Source organism: Lepidochelys kempii, chromosome 20, assembly GCF_965140285.1.
Source record: "Lepidochelys kempii isolate rLepKem1 chromosome 20, rLepKem1.hap1, whole genome shotgun sequence".
In the NCBI taxonomy this organism is placed as follows: domain Eukaryota; kingdom Metazoa; phylum Chordata; order Testudines; family Cheloniidae; genus Lepidochelys; species Lepidochelys kempii.
Window position 1 is genome coordinate 16,186,127 of NC_136399.1, and position 8,105 is coordinate 16,194,231.

Consider the following 8,105-nt stretch of genomic DNA (forward strand, 5'->3'; position numbering starts at 1 on the left):
TGGTTCCTACAGGGCCCATCCAGCCCAGTATCCCCTCTCCCTGCTGTGAGGAAACGTCAGGCCCTGCCCACTTGCACGTTCCCAGAATCTGGCCAGCCCAGCGCTGATCGTGCAGAAACGTGCAGTCCTGGACAGTGGTCGCCACAAAGGACTCACACAAACACATTCCAGAAGCGTGGTACAAAAACCACAACATCAAGAATGGCACAAAAACATTCCCCAAGGATAACAAGAACACACTGAGCCCTCCTAAAAGATAAGGTCAAATAGCAACGTAATAAATACAAATGTTTTAATCAAACCAACATGTACAAAAACGTGGGCAATAACTAGCCAGGTCAGAGGGCAGTATCTAAGTCAGAGGGGCAGCTTGTTTGTATCAGGGTATCTCTGAGAGAATGTGTTGGTCCAGCCAAGGGGGAAATGGAAAGTCCTGCCATTCACTGAGCTGTGTCCATTGTCACAGGCATACATGTCTTAGTATCCTCGTAGAGTCTGCCAGGTGCTATTAGCATGCCTTGTCAACAATAAACCTGGCTGGGTGCCTTCATCCCTTAACGGATCTTGTGGTCATTGGGCGGTTCACTCAAGGTCTGCTGTGCTGGCTGTCTGCACAGAGCTGGGGCAGCACACAGGGAGAACACACACATGCAGTGAAATATCTAACAACAGAGGCAATCAGTAAGGACGTTTTGCAATGGCTCATTTGGTTTCAATGGGCAGGCCCAGCACTTTACACTAATTCATGCTTCTCCCCTGTTGGGGGAGTTACACAGGCCATGGCTACACTACAAAATCAAATCGCCCTGCGTGCAGCCGCCACAGTAGTTACAGCACTTGTGTGTGTGTACACCTGGCTCCTTGTGTCTGTGGTGTGTGGTATCGATTGTACTGTCAGTGTGGGGCATTGTGGGACAGTCGATGTAAGCAATGCAGTATGTACACTGACACTGCATTGACCTAACTACGCTGACTGGGGGAAGTGGCATGATTACGTCGGCAAAGCAGGTGAGTTACATCAGCGGGAGCCAAATTTTAGTGTAGACGCAGTGTTAGGTGGACGTAAGCTGCCTTGCAGACTCAGTGGTGTAGAGCAGTTACAGAGGTTTACGATGCAAACCTTCATTTTAACTTTATACCACGGGCTACAGAGGTTATGGGAGAGATCAATCCGGCAAGCAATTCCACAAGTCGAAACACTCCACACACGCTGATCAGCAGCTGTTGTCACACGGCTAACACACAGGCTGGGTCAAGCTCTGCATTTGTCAGTGTTCAGTGAGGCCTAAGGGCCTGGGCATGAGCTGGCACCTGGTCTGCTAGCGTCACAGGACCCATCTAGCCCAGTACCCTGCCCTCTCCCTGCTGCCTCCTTCCCCAAATCAGATCAATGGGGCCGGCCACCCCAGCACCAGCTACTTCAGAGGAAGGTAAAAGAACCCCCTCCTAGTGGCTAATGAGGACATAACCATTCTGGGGAGGGGAGGAAGGGGGGCATATCCCCCTCATCCTGACAGTCAGCAGTGGCCTTGTGCCTTGTTTTCTAAATTCTGTCCTGACACCCTTGCTCCCTCCGCCGCCTGCCATCCTTGTCTGAATCCTGCCAGGCTTGCAATGTCAGTGACATCTAGTGGCAGTGAGTTCCCCTGGCTAATTATGTAACTTCCCTTGACATTTGCTTTCACAGAGTGTACCATTGCTCTTGCAACACTGGGGCAGGTGAAGGGGCGGGGCAAATAGGAGCACCCCCCTCCTTTCATTATATTCTGTACCTATTTCAGCCCTGCTTCTTTCGCTCCTCTTTTAACTAAAGCCTGAGCTTTTTTGTTGGTAAATTGGCCTTTTTCTTGACAGTGTTGTAGAAAAAATTTGCTTCTTTCTAAACATTTCAGGTTTTTGATGAGCAATTTAAAAAAAGCCTTCGAAAAATTACCCCTCCCTCCCCCATTTCTCTGCCCTTTGTCCTTTTCTCATTTGCCACTGGAAAGTGGATGGGAGGGGATGAAAAAAACCACACACAAACACACACACACATATACATTTTTGGCTTTTGAAAATTTTTTGCAAGGGGTGAAAACATAAGGGTTCCACACACACCCCCAAATTTCCAAGGCAGCTCAATTGTGGGGCTGCTGCTCTTCCTGCTGCCCTTCTAGTGCCAGGGTAGACCAACACCCTGTCACACTTTAACCCTTAAATGGCCAGCGTTGCCAACACCCATCATTGTATGGTGAGCCCAGCAGTGGGTGGGTGGGTGAGTTGGAATGGGGTCAGTAATGAAGAATCTTCGCTTTCGTGAGATAAAGTGCCCACCCTCAGCATGGAGGAGAAGCCCCAGACCTCACACCTCCCAAACACAGCCATGCCAGAATGCAAACAAATATTAAAATCTTGTGATTTTTAAAGCAAATCTCATGATTTTGAGGCCTGACTAGTGACTTCTGAATGTTGGGGCTCAAGAGGGGCACCAAAGCTGATGGGACTGCTCAGCCTTTGTGCCGTCTGGCCAGAGGCACCTGTGTGGGACCCGGGGTGGCTTGTGCCTCCCCACACTTGGGACAGACAATACTAAACATCTCCTGGCTCCCCCTGGCAGTGCGTGGAGGGAAAGCCGCTCCCGAGCTATGGCCACAGAGTCAAGAGAGGCAGTGTGGCCTAGTGGGTAAAGCACTGAACTGGGATGCAGCAGACTGGAAGTCTATGTCTGGCTCTGCCACTGGGTGACCTTGAGCAAATCCCTTCCCTGCCCTCTGCCTCAGTTTCCCCATGTGTACAGTGGGGATGATGACACTGACCTCCTTTGGGAAGTGTTTTGCTGGACAGTGCTGTGTAAGATGAATAATAATATTCTGGGCTGGCGGGGGTCAGGGGCGTCTCTCCTCTCTGGGGCACGGGTTCGAATCTGTCCCAGGGGAGCAGTGCCTGACAGTGGGGCGGGGGGGCTGTGGAGAGGGGCTCAGTCCAGTTCCTGTTGGGACAGCACCCGCGTTGCCTGCCGGCTGTGGGACCGGCATGCTGGGGCTACAGAGCCTGAGCTCCGCTCTGCCCCTAGATGGGTCCCTTCAGGGCAGGGCCGTTGGCGTGGGGGATGGGGGTGTGACGCAAGCCTTGGGCTCTGGGGCAGTGGAGCTGGCCCTTTCCCCAGTGCTGGAGTCCCTTCCACAAGGCCTAAAGCTCTCCAGGCCTGAATCCCGGCCCCACGGAGCCTGACTCAGGGGGAGGGGGGGTTTCCTGCAGCTGCCCTGTCTCTCCGGTACAGCCAGTGGCCTTGGCACTCTGGGGCAAGGCAAGTCGCTTTCCAGCCCCCACCCCTGGGGCCAGGGGGCACAGGCCAGCCCAGGACTCTGAGGAAGATGGGGCGCACCCTCCGCCCCTCTGGTTTAAACGTCGCTCTGTCCCATCCCCCCGCTCCACGGCCCCGGGCACAGCTCTCCTCTTTCTGCATCTTTCCCTCCTGCTCTTTGGGATCTCGCCCCCTGGGGTACCCAGGTGTCAAGGAAACCCGCTCCCGGCTGGGGAGCCATGGTTGGCCTTTGGGCCCCAGGCTTCTGCATGGCCCTGGCTAACGAGCCCCCTGGGAGGGCAGCGCTGCCCGGCCTGGGCCCTGGGGCCTCGGCAGGAGCTGCCACAGAGCGCCAGCGGCAAAGCTGCCAGTGGAGGCTTCTCCAGAGCCCTGCAGAGTGGGGGAACGGGGCTGAACTGGGGCCAGCGTCAAGGCCATGGGAGGGACCAGCCAGGTAAGGGGCTGGGTTCCCCACTGTTGGGCCCTATGGGGGGCTGGCTGAGGGTCCCTGTGCCCATGGCGGTAGAGGGATCGCAGGGACGAGGCCCTGGGGGCTGCTGGGAGTTTGGAGTGGGGTCCATGTTCAGCTCCCATCTCCCCACACACGCTTCTGATCCAGAATGGCCGGGGTGCGAGACCTTCCTCTGGCTGGTTTCAAATGGCCAGTGTTTGCTGGGATGCTTTGGACCCGGCAGCTGCTCCCTGCCCCTGGGGGAGGTTCATCGCTGGGGCAGTGCTGCCAGCCCCAGAGACTGAGGGCCTGGGCCCCACAGCAGATCACTCTGGACTCCACCCCTTGCCCTGCCCGAGAAGGCCGGGAGGGCACTCTTGGCCAGTCCTTGGCTGTCAGCTAATGCCCATCAGACCATGGACCCATCCCCCTAGGGACGGGGTTGAGACCCCCAAACTCATGTCACACATAGGCCTGCTGGGCACTGGCAGTGGGGCAATCCGTTCTCTGCCAGGGACTGCGGGGGGAGGCTCTTGGGGCAGAGATGGGACCAGCGGGGCATCCCTGGCACAGCGGGGGAGCAGGTCTGTAGTCCTGGCCTGGAGAATCAGTTATCCACCGCTCATTACCCGCTGCCCAGTCGAGGCAGCGAAAAGAAACCGTGTGATTGTAGGTGACCTATCGAGTGGCACCTAGTGCAACTCAGAGCGACATGGCTGGCACGAAGGGCTTTGTGAATGGGGAGGGCTGGCTGGGAGCGGGGCACTGACTGAGTCACTGGGCTCCCACTGCCAGAAGAATCTCGGCCCCGGCCTTGCACCACCTCAGGGCCCCAATCTCTGCTGAGGCCTTGCCCACCTCCCTGGCAAGAGGCCCAGCAGCCCTGGTCACTCCCAGGACTAGAGTCACTTGTATTCCAGTCACTCAGTTCATCCCTGGGGTTGAGATGTAGCCACCTCTGGGGTGGGGTGCAGGGACTATTTATACAGGGATCCTTTGCCCAGGACTGAGATGCAGCCACCTCTGGGGTGGGACAGAGCAGCTGTTTAACAGCCACACAGCACAGTAGATTAGGACAAGTGAAGAATCCACATCTAGTTGCACTACGCTGCACAGAGCGTGGGGAGCTGGGCCAGGGAGCCGGGGGGAGGGATAGCTCAGTGGTTTGAGCATTGGCCTGCTAAATCCAGGGTTGTGAGTTCAATCCTTGAGGGGGCCATTTAGGAATCTGGGGCAAAAATTGGGGATTGGCCCTGCTTTGAGCAGTGGGTTGGACTAGATGACTGTGATGATGTGAGGCAGCAGGGAGGGGGGAGTGTTGACCTGGGAATGTGCCCTGGGGATGGGAGACCTGACAGCCTGTAACCTGAGCCAGGAGCAGGAGGTAACACCTCTGCCCAGGAATGTGGAGGGAGGCTGCAGCAGGGAACCTGTTGGCTGGGTTTAGTTTCAGTTTGGGGCTGGGTGGAGGAAGGCAGGGAACCCCAGGGCTGGGGTCTAAGCTCCCTGCTCCCCCAGGGGGACTTGACTGAGGGGCCCTGGATGCACCCACAAGCTCTGTTTTGGACTGTGTTCCTGTTGTCCAATAAACCTTCTGTTTTACTGGCTGGCTGAGAGTCTCAGTGAATCCCAGGAAGAGGGGTGCAGGGCCTGGACTCCCCCACACTCCGTGACAATGACCTCCTGAGCTCCCTTCCAACCCTGATATTCTATGATTCTATGACCAGGCTGCACTGCACATGGGCTCCTTAGTGACAAGCGCTCAGGAGCTTAGATTTACAACCCCCAAAATAGCACAAATTGAGCACTATGCTGGGGCCAGCACAGACTAGAAGGGGCAAGTGCCCCCTACTGGGTCCTCCCACCCCACTCACTGCAGCCCCTAGCACCCCATAAGCTCCATCCATGCAGAGTAAGGGGACTGGCACATGGAATTGCAAGCCCAATAGCAAGGATTTCTGATGACTCTGTAAACTCGGGGCGGGGGAATGGAGAATTGCTAATATAGTTCCTATTTTTAAGAAATGGAAAAAAAACGTGGTCCAGGTATCTACAGGCCTTTTAATTTGACCTCAACTGTCTGCCAGGTCTTGGGACAAATTTTGAGAGAGAAAGTAATGAAGGACATAGAGGTGAACAGTAACTGGGATAAAATACCACCTGGTTTTACAATCGGTAGGTCCTGCCAGGCCAACCTGATCTGTTTCTCTGCGAAGATAACTGAGGTTTTAGACAAAGGAAATGCAGTAGATCTAATCCAGTGGTTCTCAAACTTTTTGTATTGGTGACCCCTTTCGAACACCAAGCCTCTGAGTGCGACCCCCCCTTAAAAATTAAAAACACATTTTTGATATTTAACACTATGTTAAATACTAAATTTAAACCCTATGGCTTAAAATGAATTTACCTTTACTCACTGCTTTTAAATTAAGACTAAAACACAGAGGGTGGCGGGGCTCGGGGCTGACAACCCTGTGTGTGCTCTCGGCTGATAACCCTCAGCATGGCCGGGCTCCGCCTGAAACCCCATTACAGTGGTCGGGGCTCACAGCATCCTGGATGCCCCAGCTCAGGGCTCACAGCCCCACTCCTGGTTGGGGTCAGGACTTGCAACCCCATGTGGCAGTCGGACTCAGGGATCACAGTCCCGCTCCTGGCCAGGGTTGGGGTCTGGGCTTGCAGCCCTGTGTGGGGGTTGGAGTCGGGGCTCGCAACCATGATTCCCTGTCGGGGTCGGGATTCACAGCCGCACACCGGGGTCATGGCTCACAGCCCGGCGCAGGGGTCGGGGTCGGGACTCACAGTCGCACACCAGGGTCAGGGCTCACAGCCTAGCACAGGGGTCAGGACCCACAGCCGTGTGCCTGGGATGGGGCTTGTAGCCCCGCAGCTCCACACAGGGGTCGGGGCTCGCAACTTACAGCCGCGCGCTGGGGTCGGGGCTTGTGACCCCCCCACTTAACCGGGTTGTGACCCCCAGTTTGAGAACCAATGATCTAATCTACCTGGATGTCAGTGATGCATTTGATACAATTGGGAAAATATTAGTTCAATTGGAGAAGATGGGGTTTAATATGAGATTTGAAAGGTGGATAAAGAACTGGTGAAAAGGACCTGCAGAAAAGGACCTGGGGTTACAGCAGATGAGAAGCTGGATATGAGTCAGCAGTGTGCCCGTGTTGCCAAAAAGGCTAACAGCATATTGGGCTGCATTAGTAGGAGCATTGCCCACAGATCGAGTGAAGTGATTATTCCCCTCTATTCAGCACTGGTGAGGGCCTCATCTGGAGTATTGCGTCCAGTTTTGGGCCCCCACTACAGAAAGGATGTGGACAAATTGGAGAGAGTCCAGCGGAGGGCAATGAAAATGAGTAGGGAGCTGAGGCACGTGACTTATGGGGAGAGGCTGAGGGAACTGTGGTTATTTTGTCTGCAGAAGAGAAGAGTGAGGGGGGATTTGATAGCTGTCATGGAGTCCCCGGACGATGCTCTGGAACTGCTCCCCATGAAGCCAGTCAGGACTCTGGGGAAGTCTCCTGTCTGTGAGCAGACTGTCTGCAGGCTGACACAGCTTCCTGGGTCTGACCTCAGAGCATTCAGCATCCTCTGCCCCTCCGTGCGCTTCCCACAGCGAGTCCGCTCAGGCGGGGCTCCTGGGGAAGCCAGAGGGTCCTGCACCCCAACTTCGCAGTCAGATGTGACTCTCAGCCAGCCAGTAAAACAGAGGTTTATGAAACGACAGGAACATGGTCTAAAACAGAGCTTGCAGGTGCAGAGAACAGGACCCCTCAGCTGGGTCCATTTTGGGGGACCGTGAGCCAGACAACCATGTCTGCCCTTCACTCCATGTCCCAGCCAGCCCCAAACTGAAACTCCCTCCAGCCTCTCCTCCTCTGGGTTTTGTTCCTTTCCCCGTGCCAAGAGGTCACCTGATTCCCTTGTTCTCCAATCCTTTAGCTCTCACCTTGCGGGGGGAAGGGCCCAGGCCATCAGTGGCCAGGAAACAGGGTGTTGGCGATTCTCTGTGTCCAGATTCCTGCACACACCTGCCCTCTAGGGCTCTGCAGTGATCATACAGCCTTATCCCACCACCTAGATCCTTAAGAACTGCATAGGGAAACTGAGGCACCCCCACACTATTCAGAGGAAACATTAAGAACAGTCCCACATTGTCACATCAGCGCCCCCCCCCCCGCAACTTGTCTAGAGATTTTATCGGTGGTAGGCATCGGACATGGTGATGGCACTGAACTTCCGATATCCACACAGAACCGGATCGACCCGTCCTTCTTGGGGACCAGCACCATGGGAGAGGCCCAGGGGCTGGAGGATGGCTGGATCACCCCTAAAGCCAGCATGTCTCCAACCTCT